Source organism: Cnephaeus nilssonii (assembly GCF_951640355.1).
Source record: "Cnephaeus nilssonii genome assembly, chromosome: 6".
Lineage (NCBI taxonomy): Eukaryota > Metazoa > Chordata > Mammalia > Chiroptera > Vespertilionidae > Cnephaeus > Cnephaeus nilssonii.
Window position 1 is genome coordinate 29,409,836 of NC_137077.1, and position 17,414 is coordinate 29,427,249.

Below are 17,414 nucleotides of genomic sequence, written 5' to 3' on the forward strand. Positions count from 1 at the left end.
TAATATGGTGTGTACTGTGTGGACATCACTAACAGTGGAACCCTAAGAAAAACATGGGAATGTTCATAGAAATTTGGAAACTTACTGACCATAAATATTCTTCTAGAAGATAGTACTGCCTATTTTTATTTAGTTAAAAAAAAAAGGCAGGGAAGAGGGAAAGATTTCAGAGGACCCTGAAAGAGCATCAGTGAATATAGAGAAAACTAATGACAGTGGAACAGCAAAGGGAGGAGAATTCAGATTTATTTTGTGTGTAGAATCAAAGGACTGTGGACCACATTTATTTTTTATTTATTATTTGTTAGTCCTCACCTGAGGATATTTTTCCATTGATTTTTAAAGAGAGTGGAATGGAGGGAGAGATGGAAAGAGAGAGAAACATGGATGTGAGAGAGACACATTGATTGGTTGCCTTCTGCATGTGCCAAAAACTAGGGCTGGGGATTGTGCCCTTGATTGGAATCAAACCCGTGACCTTTTAGTCTGAGGGCTGACACTCGGTCCACTGAGCCAAACCAGCTAGGGCGACCACATTTATTTTTATATTCTCTAAAATATGCTTGAAATAAAGGTCTAATATAGATCACCAGAGAACATACGTTTATATAAATTCATAAAATTCATTTTATTATATATTTTTCTTTAAAAGGGTACAGTAATTTGAGCAAAATAAATGGGAAAATATTTTTATAACACTTCATCAAATTCTTTTGTGTCTCTTCTTTTAATACCACATGCTAAGTCATATAGTGTTTCCAAGTCAGTTTTTTCAGTGGAGTTAACTTATCTAAATTATAAACAAAGAGATTTTAGGGGTTAGGAAAAGTAAATATACAAAACTAGACCATGGTTTCTCATTAACTTCATCACGACTAATAAAATAAAGTTTTCTTATTCTCAGGATCAAAATAGTTTATAAAAGTATATGCATGTTAGTAACTGGTTTTATATTCATCCAGATGTAAGTTTGTAATTTATAATATTGACTAAATTCAAATGAACTCAAGACACCTGAAACATATTTGATAACTGGCAAACATTAAAATATGAATTCAATATTTTTACTTAAAGTCCTCAATCTAGAAAGTATTTAAGATTTAAATGATCTTAAATATAGATCTGCTGTAACAGGAAAATATTGACAAATGGCAAAATCATTGAATATAAACACAAAAAAGCAAATATATCTGAAAATAATTCTAATTTCAACTTCTCTTTTAATATTTCAAATGCTGCCCATATTTTGTAAATAAACCTATAGCAGAAAAATCTTATAATTTGTCTTCCACATATACAAAATACAAGCATTTTGTTCATTGCTGTACAGTGAGCACAGCTCTCATTAAAATGTTCCTCTTTCCCTATTAATACATTCAATTGGCTGAATTAGTGGGAAAAAAATATCTACAATGACTGTCTCCACTCTGATTTCCCCAGTGCCTACAGAAGCATTTGTCACCCAAAACAAGATGTGATCTTTGGGAGAATACATTATTTGAAAAACTGGTAGCCTTTGTTAAAGACACGCTCACAAAGTGGGTGGCAACAAAGATACGTTCCTAATTTATAAAGGACCTGAGTAACTTCAGTACTTCTGATGTCCCAGAAATGTTACTTGGCACAGATTATGATGAGAAACAAATCACATAAGGGTAATTGCAGCCTCATGATGCTCCCAGTGAACTGTGTAGACTAGACCCTGTAAGATTTAGTAATCACCTTTCAGACAAAAGAAACAAACAAACAAAACAAAAAAACTGAGAAATTTTGCAAATGAATAAGAAAGTAGGCGGCTTGGCAGGGTTAAAATGCTTTTCCTCATCTGGTGTGAGATTCTTTCTATGGTTGCAACTAATTATTAAGCCACAATAGAATTCTAATTTATGACATATTTCTGGACTATTATAATGAGTGATTTCAGAATGCGCTGTGATGGTTGAAACTGAGAGCAGCTGAGTGAGGCAACAGGGTGTCTTTAAGAATCAGTGAAATAGAAAGAAATGGGGAGGGGAGATGGCTGAGGAAACCATTATGGCCCAGAAGCTAAATATTGCATGTGAAAATAGATTTTTGGGAATTCAGGAAACCTGAGAAACTGAGAGACCGAATAAGAAAACAGGCTCTGAATTCTTCTGAAAAGAACATTATTACATTAAGCTCTATCTTTTATTATTTATAAAGGAGGCAATACAAGCATTTTAACCAAGGATGAAAATGAGAGTCCTTTCAGCCTCTTTTTGGTGTCTGTAACATCAATGTCTAGAACAGTTTTGAACATTCACGGAGGCACAGAACCTTACTGGAAAGGAATTTCATGGTATTAAATGTAAGTAAAGACAACAAAATTCTGTTCTGATTTACACTGACAACCGTACCTTTGGTGACTTAAGTGTTAACTAGTGGCCTGGTGCACGAAATTTGTGCACATTAAAAGGGAATTAATTAGAGGAAATATTTTAATAGTGCTATTTGCCCTTTCACTGTAATGGAAGTGTCAGAGATGAAAGAAAATTAGTAAAATGTATATGAAAATCTTCCTCCTGTCAGAGTCTGGGGCGCACCACATGCACGTGCTTCAAAAACACAGAGACCCAGACCCGGCCGGCCCCACCCCTGTCAAACCCCTCTGGGCAGGGGGCGCAACTTTAGGTCCCCCAGCCTGGTGCCGGGTGGGGGCGCAGCCTCAGTTCCCCCGGCCCAGCGCCAGGTGGGGGGGGGGGGGGGCGCAGTCTCAGGTCCCCGTCAAGACCCGCCAGGAAGGGGCATGGCCTGAGGTCCCCTGGCCCAGCACTGGTGCGGGGGGGAGGGGCACCGCTTGAGGTCTCCTGTCAAGCCCTGCTGGGCGAGGGCTGTGGCCTGAGGTCCCCCATCAAGCCCTGCCAGGCAGGGGGCACAGCCTGAGGTCCCCCATCAAGCCCCGCCAGGCAAGGGGTGCGGCCTGAGGTCCCCGTTAAGCCCTGCTGGGTGGGGTCATGGCTTGAGGTCCCCTGTCAAGCCCCGCCAGGTGGGGACACGGCCTGAGGTTCCCCGGACCAGCACTGGGACAGGGGGCATGGCCTAGGTCTCCAGGCCTGGAGCCTGGGTGGGGGCGCAGCCTGAGGTCCCTCGCCCCGGTCAGGCACCATGCAGCCTCAGATCCCTGCTGTTTGGTCGTGATGTTATGGTGTCCCAGCTAATTTGCATATTCCTCTGTTATATAGATAAATGACTACTTAGCATTCAGATATACATTGAGGCAAGCTAATCTGAACACATTTCTTTTTACAAAAAAATATATTTTTATTGATTTCAGAGAGGAAGGGAGAGGGAGTGATAGAAACATTAATGATGAGAGAGAATCATTGATTGGCGCCTCCTGCACGTCCCCCATTGGGAATCGAGCCTGCAAACTGGGCATGTGCCCTGACCAGGAATGGAATCATGACCTCCAGGTTCATAGGTCAACGCTCAACCACTGAGCCACGCTGGCCAGGCCTGAACACATTTCTTTTATTCATTTATTTTAAACTCATGTGAGTAGACTATAAGCTTAATGATTGCTAAGAGTTTTTTTCTAGTTTGTTTTTTGTTGTTTACCCAGAACTGAGAACAGTACTTGATACAGTATAGCTGCTCCAATGCTATTGTTGAGTGAATCACACAGTGAGAGCACAATTCCTATGTTCAGTCTACACTGCATGTTTCTACAGTTAGTAAATCAATTATTATTATGCACTCTACCAACTCCACAGAGAAGTATAACTGATCTATAGCTGTAAGTGGCTTAAAATCGAAGAGAAGAGTCAAGCGACATATATACCATGATCTAATATCAGGGAAAAGAATCATTGATATATAGTCATGATAGTGTGGTGTTCTGAAAGCCACAGGAAATGCAAATGCCAGGAAATTTCAGGTTGTCCACTGAACAAATACTGCAGAAAGGAAAAGGTGAGAAGGAGAAGAGTCATGGGGCTTAGCTTTCAGGAGATTCAGTGGGAGACTTTATCTTATACATTGTGACTAAGAGCCTTTTCTCTGGAACCAAGCTGCTCAGTTCAAGTCCCAGCTCTGCCCCTCAGTAACTTTGTACCTGCCTGTGCATTAGTTTCTTCATCTGAAAGATGATTACTAACACTACCTATCTCATCGGTACTCTGGAAGATTAAATGAGCTAAAATATTTGTAAGATGTTTGGAAGAGTGCCTGACATATTGTATATATAATAATATGCTAGAAATGTCAATTATGATTAGCAGAGCAGTGGGGAAAGGACCCAGACTTTAAGAATTTTAGGAAAGGATAGTGAGACTTCTCTACACCAACTTTCTATCAGTGAAAGAACCATTTTTATATACCTTCCTAGGATTAGTCATGCACACCCAAGGGAAGCAATGCGTGCAACACTTAATAACTACAGCCTGCTCATGTTAGGCAGCTTCTGGGATGAATTTCAGAGATACCTACCTCCTAGAATTCATGCCTATGTGGAGTCCTCTACTCTGAATGTGGGCTAGACCTAGTAACTGGCTTCTGGCAAATAGAATATGCAAGTAGTAAGATGTCACTTCTGTGATTAGGTTACAGAAGACGATGACTTCCATCTTGCTGGCCCTCTCTTGTGCTGATAGCTGACATCCTCTCATTTGCTCTATGAAGCAAGATGCCATGCTGTGAGATGCTCTGTGCAGTTGCCCATGTAGCAAGAAGCAGAAGGAGGCCTCGAGCCAACATGTGTGAGGAACTGAGACCTCAATCCAACAGCCTAGAAGTAACAGAATCCTGCCAGCAACCAAGTGAGTGGGCTAGGAATTGAATATTTCCAGCCAAACCTCAAGATAACTGCAGCCTTGTGAGAGACCCAGAGTCAGAGGACAAAGGCAAGCCATGCCCAGATTTCTGGCTCAGAAACCGTAAGATAATATATGAGGCTATTTTAATCCACTAAGGTTTGGCGTAATTTGTTACACAGCAATAGATAACTAATGCACAACTATAAGATGTGTGACCTAGCATGCATGTGCACACATGCAAACACACTTATGTAGCTAAAACAAGTTTTTCATGAGAAAGTGGGTTTAAAATATTTTTTTACTATTGATTTTTTGAGAGAGAGAGAGAGTAAAAGAGAGGGAGAGAGAGAGAAACATCAGTGTAGACAAGACATTGATTGGCTGCCTCCTGTACACCCCCTCCCTACTGGGGATCAAACCCACAACCTGGGCATGTACCCTGACTAAGAATTGAACTGTGACCTCCTGGTTCATAGGTCAATGCTCAACCACTGAGCCACACCGGCTAGGTTATGTTCTTTCTGGCTACTGGGAAAATACCTTCTGTATTCTAGTAACTGCTACCTCTTTTTTTTTTTTATATACTTCTGCAGGCATCTGACAGTATTGAAAAGCAATGTGTAAACTCTTTCCAATAATTTCCCCTAAGAATGTCACTTTAGCTAAATTATTTTATTTATTTTCTTTGTTTATTGATATTAAATATTATTCAGATAGTGACCTATACATTTAGCTTTTGTGGAGTTATTTTGTAGCAGAGCAATGCCTCTACCAAGAACAACTCAAAGTAAGATATAATATGGTATTTATGTATATACACCCCCAGAGAGCAGGAAACCACAAAGCACGAAGAGGTGAAGAGATAAGGCTGCAAATAGCAAGTGTCTTCTCTTTGGGGAATATTCCAACTACTGACCTGATACAATGTCAGGGATGGCAACAGAGAGCCATCAGGGAATTTGGCAATCTCCCAGGGCTAGAGAAAAGAAAAACGGAGCTCTAGGATGCCAAGCAAAGCATTTTGAAAATATCATAGTAAGAAAGGAGGTACAGAGAAGTTAGCCTGACAGTCGGTATTTTTTTAAAAACAGAAGAGAATTTTCAGCGATGAGTGGAAAAACAAATCGTGTAGGACATGCCAAGGTAAAAACTCTCACTTTGGGTCAGGTCCAGTCCGGAACTGGATGAAGGGATGAAGGTGTCCTGCTCCCACTCTCTCTATTAAATATAAAAGTGAACCTTGTCTGGCCAGAGGTAACATCATGATCCTCCCCGATTTTTATATACAATTTTTTTTTATTTAAAAAAGACAGACACATTTAGAAATAGGACAAAGAGAAAAACAAACAATGGAAACAGCTGTTGGAGTCATAAGAACCGGATTTTAAAGTAATGGTGAATAGCATATTCAAGAATATAATTGAAAAGAGAGAATGTTCCTAAACAAGTTGGAGTTTATTGCTAAATAAATCAGATGAAGATTCTAGATTTCTAAAATTGTATTTAGAACTCAATGGATTAATCTAATACCAGATTTAAGACAACAGAATAGAGGTCGGTAAACTAAAGGACAAGGCAGTAAAATGGATTTGGCTAAACACAGAGAACAAAAAGATGAGAACTAGAGCAAAGAATATGATATAAATATGGAATATGATGAAAAGTTCTAACATGTAAAATTGCAGACCAAGTATTACTAAGTGATCTCAAGGACAAAGAATGAAGCTGGAGTCTTTACACAACCATATATTAAGACTTATTTAAAAACTGTGGTAATTAAGATAACTCATGCAAGGGAATACACAAATGCACAAAAGAACAGAAAAGAAAGTCATTAGAAATAGAGCTATTATCTACAATCCGTTGTTTTATGATAAAAATGACATTTAGTGCAGCAGGTAAGGGAAATTATTTTTAATTAATGCTGTTGGATCAAATAGATACTTTTACAGCAAAAAAATAAAACAACGTGGGTTATACATTTAAAAGTCGATAGTGAAATAGTTTTTAGAAGGAATATGGAGAAAATTTCCATGGATTTGAGGTATTTAATATTTCTTAAATAGGACAGAAAACCACAAATATGAAACAAATCAATAAATTTGACTGCTGTGTTAATCCAAAGACACCATTAGAAGGTAAAATGGCAAGCCACAGAAAAAGTGACAGTATTTTTTTTAATACAAATGACCAACAAAGGATTAATATCCATGCATCCAGAACATGGAAAGAACTCTTGTGAATCATTAGGGTAAAGGAATATCATAAAAGAAACCTATACATATATGAGAAGGCTATCAGTCTAATTATATATCAGAGTAATAAGAATTAATAGCAAAACAAATTACACGATGTTACTACCAGATAGTTACGTTTTATTAAAAAATGTAATTACTAAATGTTAGTATGGATATGAAGTAATCTGAAATCACATTCACCACCATTGATATTATAAATTGGTACAAATTCTTTGGAAAACTGGTAGTGTAGTCATGCCTTGCTTAATGACAGGGATACATTCTGAGAAATGCAACATTAGATGATTTCATCCTTATAGAACATCATAGAGTGTAATTATACAAACCTAGATGGTATAGCATACTACACACCAAGGCTATATGTTATAGCCTATTGCTCTTAGCATACAAACCTGTACAACATGTTACTGTACTGAATACTGTAGGCAACTATAATATAGTAGTATTTGGGTATCTAAACGTATATAAATATAGAAAAGGTACAATAAGACTATGGTATAAAAGATTTTTTTAAAAAATGTTACACGCTTGGAGCATTTACCATTAATTGAGCTTTCAGTACTAGAAGTTTCTCCAGGTGAGTCAGTGCATGAGTGGTGCATGAATGTGAAGGCCTAGGACATTACTGTTCCATAATGTGTTGCATTATGATGTTAGGCTACAGCATCACTATGTGATAGGAATTTTTCAGCTCTATTATAGTCTTATGAGACCACCATCATATGTGTGGTCCATCATTGACCAAAGTGTTATTATGCTGATATGACTATGTCTACAAAATTTGAATATGTGATCATCCCATGACCCAGCGGTTCTGCTCATAGTTATAGGCCTATAAAAAATATGTACATAAGCCCTAACCGGTTTGGCTCAGTGGAGAGAGCATCGGCCTGCCGACTCAAGGGTCCCAGGTTTGATTCCGGTCAAGGGCATGTACCTTGGTTGTGGGCACATCCCCAGAAGGGGATGTGCAGGAGGCAGCTGATTGATATTTCTCTCCCATCGATATTTCTGGCTCTCTCTCCCTCTCCCTTCCTCTCTGTAAAAAATCAATAAAATATATTTAAAAAATATGCACATAAGATTACCAAAAGGCATATGAAGAATGTTTATATGGTATTATTCTGAGTATTGGGCACAACCTCCATATCCCTTAAAAATGTAAGGGATAAATAAATAAATTGTAATACACTCATGAAATAGAACACTATACAACAATGAGAATGAATAAACTGTTATACACACTGTAAATGTGTGACTTTGAATCTAATAAGAAATATATATTTGGTCTTTGTCCTGGTTCCTAGCCCAAGAGTTTCTAAAACCCCTGGAAGTTCCCAAGTGCTAGAGGAGAGAGAAGGGTTTTGGGGGAGAATCATTTTCCTTCACTTTTCTAGTTTCCAGAGGCTGCCCGTGTTTCATCGCCCAAGCTAGCAAGTGCATTGCTCTTCCCGGCTTCCATGGTCACCTCTCCTTCACTGACTCTGACTCTCCTGCCTCCCACATTCCCTTATGAGAACCATTGTGATTACACTAGGCCCACCAAGGTAATCCAAAATAATCTCTCATTTTAAGATCTTTAATTTCATCATAGCTTCAAAATCTCTTCTGCCATTCAAAGTAACACATTCACAGGTTCTCAGGATTAGGACATAGACATCTTTGAAGAGATATTATCTTGCCTACCACATGATGCTAAGAAACAAATCCTAAAACTAACAAATAAGTCATTTCTAATTGAATTTGTGTCTTTAACAAGAAAGCTGTGAGAAGACTGGAGATAAAGTCTAAGTAATTCCTTTCAAAATACATCATGAAGGTGGCTCATCACATTTTATGTAGTCATTGGAGGTGGGAGGGGAATTCTGGGGATGCACCCTCTTTTTAGTTCATCCATCCCCTGATACATTCTGGCTGGGTCTGATGATTTTAAGTCATTTGAAATAGCTGATGTGCATGATCTCTTTCCCTACTTCCATACTTACTTTCAGTTTTAAAACTTGATGATGACTAAGATGGCTTTGTTTCTTTCTTTTCTTTTCTTTTCTTTTCTTTTCTTTTTTTTTAAATGTCATTACCCTTTATGGAGAACAGGGAAGCCAAATAAGAGTTGAGAAATTCTGCTTTGACGCTCTCTTTGTTATTTATACACCATCTCTTCCAGGAAGTGTGTCAACTCTCTGCCTGGCCATTCCTCATACTCTCTGCACAGCTGCCATTCTAATGTGCTTGCAGCTCCCTGGAGGGGCCATATCTTCTCACAATTCCATAGTTTTGTGCATGTCTTCTTCCTGTCTAGAAATGTCTTTCTCCCATTTATTTATTTGACTGGCTGCTACTTACCCACTAAGATCCAATTTAGGATTAATTCCATATAAAAACTGTTTCCAGGCCCTTCTCTACCCCCATATAATCTGGATATATACTCATATATATGTTCAGATACAATCCTAAATTTTTCTATAAAAGCATGTATCAAACTATATTATATATTTATTTTTTTAATCTTTACCATTGGATGAGTCCTCTTAGGGCAAGATCCTATTTCATTTACCTTTGAAACTCTGGAACTCAGAGTTTCAAAAGAATGAATGAACAAATGAACACGTGAATAAATGAATAATATTAAATTAATTAGACTTAAAGTCTGTTAGAACCTAGTTCTGGTTATACATAAAAGTGGACTAAATTGATTAACTTCTCAGAGTCTTGGTTTTATCTTCTCATGAGGATAATAGCTGTTCTTTTTTTCTTATTTGTCATTGTGAGGATTAAATAGAATAACATAGGTAAAAGTTCATGTCAACAGTGAAATTTTACAGAAACCTATTGACAACTCACTGAGCTGGGTCTAGGCAATACAAAAAAGAATAAAATATATTCCTGCCATTGAGGAACTTAGATATGTCATGCGTGTCAAGGAAACAGGGAAAGGAATTATTTTCTCTACTGTGAGTAGGGAGAATGTCAAAGAGAGATACAAAGAGTAGTATTTGAGCTGGGCCATAAGGCAGACACATTTGCTTGGTTTGGAATTATGAAATGATAAGATTATTACAAAATCAAATAAACAAAAAGTACTATGGGCGTACTGAGAGAGAACTGTTTAATTTTGCCTAGGGGAGTCAGATAAAGAAAGCTTCACAGAAAAGATGACATTTAGGGTAGAACTCGAAGGACAGATAGCACCTTCCAATTCTTTAAAACCCTAGCAGGAGGAAAGAAATTCGAGGCAGCCACCAGACTAGATGACTAGGCTCGTTTGGCTACAACATATGGTGTAGTGTGACGACTGGCTGCCAAGTCCCAGAGGAGTGTTTCCAACCTCCACCTGAAGGTATGAGACTGGGTCAATAGCAGCCGAAGCCAAGAAGGGCGTAGAGGATGACTGAATGACAGATGGGGCAACGTCGCATGAAGACTGAAGTCAGGATCGGCCCAAGCTGGAGGAATAACACAATTGCCAAAAGGAAATCTGAGAGCAAAGACCAGTAGTCAGAAATGGATAGATGCCATGGTGTCAACACAGGGGCAGGGCATGCTTCCAAAGGCAAAAGTCCAGTAGCCCAGCTGAGTTTGAAAGCTCTCAGTGAGCACCATCAGGGACAAGACTTAAAACAAGGGCTGATTAGGAAGAAAAGAGAATCTCTGAGGGTTGAATTGTTTTGACAGTGTAAGACGGGGGGTGCTGTTATTTCTAAGAGTCCAAAGAGGATTCATGGCATGAAAACATTCAGTTTTAGCTCCTGGTAGATGGACTTGCTCTCTGCTCTGGGGCAGAAAACACCACCCACTTCATTTGTCCACCTTTGTGGCAGTTATGAGCAAGTATGCTAGTGCAAGAAATAAAGCTGAATAAAACCAGACAGGTCTCATAGGGAAGGCCCTATAACACCACAGTCAGGAGTCTGTCTATGATTTAGTAGGTAATAAGGAGCCATGGAAAGATTATGAGTAGGGAGGTCACATGACTGAAGCCGAACTTTAAGAAAATCAGCAGAAAAGCTAATGGCAGAACTAATGATGTTTTAATAAGTAGATTTTAAGTTATAAGAAGTTTAAATTGGAGACTTTTATCTATTCATTTATTAAACCTATATTATCTGACTTGCACTAAGGCTAGATGATGCCATTATATGGATCAACTAGAGGCCTGGTGCATGAATTTGTGCACGGATGGGGTCCGGCCGGCCCACCCGATTGGGGCCGATTGGGGCGGGCCAGCAGGAGGTGGGTAAGGGCCTCAGGAGGTTGGCTGCTGGCCCCGCCTCCAATCAGAATAGGTGGGGCTGATCAGGGCAGAACTGGCCAGGGGGAGGGGCCATAGGAGGTTGGCCAGCTGGCCCTGCCCCCCAATCAGAATGGGTGGGGCTGATCAGGGCAGAGCTGGCCAGGAGGAGGGGCCATGGGAGGTTGGCCAGCTGGCCCCACCCCCGATCAGGCCAGTTGGCCGGCTACAGTGCGCATCATAGTGACCGGTCATTCCGGTCACTTGGCTTTTATATGTATAGATTTTCATTATCATCACATTCACCACTTTGTTGCTATATGTGTATAGATGGTAGTGGTGAGTTTCTGTCTGAAGAAGAATCAGAATTAGCATTTTTATGAGATCACACAAGTGCATTCTGAATGTAATGCAGGCACGTTTATAGGCTTCAAAACAAGTAGTTAGAATTAAGTAAATTCCTAGAAAAAACTTCATGATCCCTGTAAACAGAAGACAAAATGCATTTTCTCTGGGATGTTAATTTATGTTCAAAGAAACATCACAGAACAAGCCCCAAAGATTCAAACTTCATTGTCATCATATACAAATTTAGCATCACTAGAAATAAAATCCACGAAAAGGCAATGAATCAATAATACACTATTGAAATTTCCTTTTGGAAACTCCTAAAAGTAAACTATTTCATTCATTAGAAACTGTGCTGCACCAGCACGGCCAAGGGTGAACCTGAGGAGGGGCAGTGAAGGATTGAAGAAAAGACAGACAAGGGAATACAGCTGGGGCTCGGTGGACCTCCTGTGCTTGGATGAGGACACAAAAGACCCAGCCTGCAAGCTGATGCTTTATTTTATAGTCTGATTAAAACAAGGGTAGATTAACATGTATACAAATGTTCTTGTTTTGGCAACACTTGCTGCACCTTCCACAGCCCATTAGCTACTTAGGAAGGAATTAGGGAAGGCTACAAGATCAGGCTTAATTATGCTGAGAGAGCTCTGCCCTCCAGGCTGGGACTTGTTTGTGGCCCTGCCACAGGTCAGCCTGAGGCTTGACCCTAGAGCCGCTCCCTATAAGAAACATAATTTTAAAGTAGTACACTTGCTTTCCTTCTTAACACTTTATTTACATGAGAGACTCAAGCAGGCATTCCCATTGCCATCGAAATAGTTCCTGGTAAAAACCTTCTGTGCATGTGACAAATGTATATGCAGAGATGGGATAAAAGCAGCTTCCCAGAGTGACTCCCATGATGTGGTGGTGGCTAAATAGCTGAATATACTAGTAATTTCTACATACCATTGTTTTATTTTATCCTCACTAGAACCCTGAGAGGGAACTATGGAGAATATTATCCCCATTATATAGATGAGAAAACTAAGGCCCAAGGAAATTAATTATATCACCCAATAATCAGCATAGTCTAGACTTGCCTGCTAACCCAGTACTAGTAAAAGTACCATTGTATAAAATTATATCTTTCCCAGGGTTCAGGCTGAGTATAAATTTAGGAATTTAGGCTTATGAGAATAGAAGAGAGCAGCAATAATCTATATCCCCTATTCCTGTTACTACACAGATCTCCTGTATATTCATACATTTGACATAATTTTTATGAATGGGGGCACTCTACTTGGTACTGGAGTTGTAATGATAAATAAAACAAGCATGGTTTCCATGTCCCTGAAACTTGCAATCTAGTAGGAAAGAGAAACAACAATGAAATGCTTCCACACATATTTAATGACATCCGTGTTATTTTGTTGGTAAGGTGGGAGAGGAACACGCCCAGTATTTTCATCATAAAGTGACTCAATCATTATCAAGCACTAGCCACATGCACAATATAATGGATTCAAACATAGTTAATCTTCCTCATTTCTTGGTGCCCATTTAGTCACTGAAAGTTGTTCACTTAATTTATAGTATCTCTAACCTTTGTTGATGCTTTTCTGCTAGACCAGGACTGTGTAAGAGCAGTCCATAACTGTTCCACTGGAAGCATATGTGTAAAGAATTTATATTTATTCAAATTTTTAATTATGGTGGAAATCATTTTCCTGGAGAAATAACAGTTGAAAACCAAAATAACCGCCACTCTTTTTTACTAATACTCAGGGAGAGAAAGAGTATTATCCTCCCATGTGTTCAACATTCTTGATGAAATCAGGTCAAAGATCATTGAATTGGGAGGCCACGAACATAGGGTAAAATTCTGGCTCTTGTCACCTCATAAGTTATAGGACCAACAGTAAGTTACCGTCTTTCACGGATCTCAGTTTTTTTCATCTGTAAAATATGGCTGGTCTAGATCTTTAAATACTCTTGCATTCTGTGAAATAAACTAAGTGCTAATAAACTTAAGAATTTGTTTAAATCTAAATATCTGGCCCATATATTTAATGAACAAATTATGGGTTTCAATTATTATTTTGCATATGTCTAATGTAAATATAATAGCCATTAGACAGAAGAAATTTATTTTAAATTTGAGTTACTCTGTATACAAAAGAAAGCAGTTTAAGCATTTTTATATCACTTACATATTTTAGAACTAAAATCACCTGACACCTTTTACACTAGTCAACAAATAGCCATAGTGTAGCGGGCAATTGTATGTTCAAAAGCCCATGTTGAGGTTTCTTTTTATAGTCATAAAGTTCTGAAAGTAGTGAGGGAGCATAATAGGGAGAAACTTTTTTCTGGTTGTGTTTCTCAAGCTTTTCATGCAAATCCATAAAAATTAGCTCTCACGGACTTTCTGTGACATTTCTGTGGAATAGTATGAGCAATTTGGGTTAAAGTATGTGGGATAAATTGGAGTAAGCATATTAGCAGCATGCAGTACTAAAGCAAACTCCTCTTTCCCTTTGGTGACATAAATGAATGATTTGCAAGCAGTTGATTATCTAACCAAGCTAAAAATTTCCCATTGTTTGTTTTTTTGTTAAACTCCCTTTAAAAAAATTGATGTCTAGCTGGGGTGGATTAAAAAAATTTAGCACATATTTGCATAGGTCAAGAAGTTTTAACAATTCTATTTAATTTAATAACCATATTTAATACCTTGTAGTTTTGAAAGTTTAGCCTGAGCTTAAGTTAAGCCAGATTTTATTCTACTCTTTTGTTTTTCTTCTTCCTCTTTCTGAGTGTAGGATAAAAAGAACAAAACATTTCTTTTATATAAAACCTCATAAGCTTTTATAGAAACCTCTCTTATTAAAAACAACAACAGAAGCACCATCCTTAAAAAATAAATACCAGCAAATAAATTAAATATGATAGGCACTTAAAACTGAGGAACAGAAGGAAATTGATAGCAACTTTGAATTCTTATTTAATTCTTCCATATCATCTTAAATAGTAATTTCAGTACTCAATTTCTGAATCAAATGAACTTGGTATTGATTTCACAATGCAAACTGAAATTATGAGAAACTTTTCATAAACAAATAAATTCTATTTCATTCTAGCCTTAGATCAATGTAGCACTTGCTTTCCAAATTAAGTTTTGATCATGTGCGCTATTGGATTTTTACAAAACTTGAAAGTAGCTAATAAAGTATGCTAACTAAATCAGAGTTTGTTATAATGTTGACTTTGCGTTCTGATTAGAAAATGACATATTTCTTTTCTGTGGCTAAATTTACCATTATTATATTTGGACTAGAGGCCCGGTGCACGAAATTCGTGCACGGAGGGGGGTTGTCCCTCAGCCCAGCCTGTACCCTCTCCAATATGGGATCCCTCTCACAATCCAGGACTGCTGGCTCCCAACTGCTTGCCTGCCTGCCTTCCTGATTGCCCCTAACCACTTCTGCCTGCCAGCCTGATCACCCCCTAACCACTCTGCTGCCAGCCTGTTTGCCCCCAACTTCCCTCCTCTGCCGGCCTGGTCACCCCTAATGCCCTCTCCTTCAGGGTTGATCACCTCCAACTGCCCTCCCTTGCAGGCTTGGTCCCTCTCAACTGCCCTCCCTTGCAGGCAGGGTGCCTCCCAACTGCCCTCCTTGCAGGCCGGGTACCTCCCAACTGCCTTCTCCTGCTGGCCATCTTGTGGTGGCCATCTTGTGTCCACATGGGGGCAGGATCTTTGACCACATGGGGGCAGCTATGTTGTGTGTTGCAGTGATGATCAATCTGCATATTACTCTTTTATTAGATAGGATAGAGGCCTGGTACAGGGGTGGGGGCCAGCTGGTTTGCCCTGAAGGGCATCCCAGATCAGGTGGGGGTTCCCTTGGGGTGTGGGGCGGCCTGAGCAAGGGGCCTGTGGTGGTTTGCAGGCCGGCCACGCCCCCTGGCAATGCAAGCGGAGGCCCTGGTATCTGGAATTTATTTTCCTTCCACAATTGAAACTTTGTAGCCTGGAGCGAAGCCAAGCCTGGGGCTCCCTCTGAGGCTGGCAGCCATTTGTGTTGTGGTTATAATTGAAACTTTGTTGCCTTAAGCGGGTGGGCCCGGCCAGGGTGTGCAGAAAGCTTTGCTTCCCCTGTTGCCGGTGGCAACCCTGGCCTGCTCTCTCAAGCTCCATTCTGCCGCCATTTCTGTTTGAATTTGTTTACCTTCTATAATTGAAACTTTGTAGCTTGAGTGGAGGCTTAGGCCTGGCAAGGGCAGGCGAAAAGCTTGGCTTCCTCTGTTACCTAGGAAACCTTGCTCTCTGTGGCTGTAGCCATCTTGGTTTGGGTTAATTTGCATGCTCGCTCTGATTGGATGGTGGGCGTGGCTTGTGGGTGTGTCGGAGGTATGGTCAATTTGCATATTTGTCTATTATTAGATAGGATGCATGTAATTGTACCATGGTAGAGCCAAAATGATACTTTTACCCTGATTTTTTTTTGGGGGGGGGCTCTTATAACCCTAATTTCTCCTTCATGTCTCCATCATATTTTCAGCCTGAAGTACAGTACCATCTTGTTTAACTCTGGATGTCCCACAGACACCTAAATCTCAGCCTGTCCAAACTGAACTAATTCACTTTCTTTCCCATCAAGTTGTCCTCAAGATCTGTTATTGCTCTTAATTATTAGAGTAATCATGTCAGAAGTCTCCAACTATCCTTTATCCAAATGACCCATTATCCCAGTTTCAAATGATTAGAGTCCTGTCACTGATACTAGAGCAATGTATTTGAAATTTTAGCCTCTTGCTCAGTTCCTCACAGCTCTAGTCCAGGTGCTTCAGAGTATCTGTGTGGAGTAACACTTCTACTTATTAGCCATGTGACAAGGTAACCTCTTTAAGCTTTAGTTTCCTTGAATATTAAGCGGAGGGTGAACTTACCTCAGAGTGTTGCCTGGAGACTGAAGAAGGCTAAAGCATTTAGCAAATTTCTGATGTGCAGTAAGCTGAACTTAGTTAGGTGAAAGGTAAAAAAGAAGTTTGTATTCCCAGTAGACAGGCTTAGAAACTGCATAGCCCAGTGGTCGGCAAACTCATTAGTCAACAGAGCCAAATATCAACAGTACAACGATTTAAATTTCTTTTGAGAGCCAAATTTTTTAAACTTAACTTTTTCTAACGCCACTTCTTCAAAATAGACTCGCCCAGGCCGTGGTATTTTGTGGAAGAGCCACACTCAAGGGGCCAAAGAGCCGTATGTGGCTCGCAAACCGCAGTTTGCCGACCACGGGCATAGCCCATTCAGGGGTAAAAATTGTGTACTTAGGCAGCAATAGTTTTCCATATCTGTTGCTATTTAACACAGCCATTGAATTTCACACATTCTGAATTCCTAATCTGTGCTAGAATATTTCTATTTCTAGAAATTCCATGCAATTTTTTCAAATGTTCCTTGTCATTTTTACAATTGTTCTTTTTTTTGTGTGTGTCAGTTTGAGGTGCTTTTAGAACATATTAAGCATAGTTATATTTATATATGACAATTCGATAAATTTCTTACATGTTTGATTCTGAAAATTTTCATTTCAATGGACTGTCTCTAGCTTGCTTCTTTGGCTATTTGATCTTTTTTTCCCCTCATAGGCTTATATTTCTTGGATTTTTATCTATTAGAATTCTTTGAGATCTGAGGTTGAAGTTAATTTATACACTTGTGGGGGTTTTTTTGTGTTTTTTTTTTTGTTTGTTTGTGTTTTTTTTTTAGTTGAGGGCAGTAGCAGGACAGCTTAAGATATTCAGTTTAAGGCT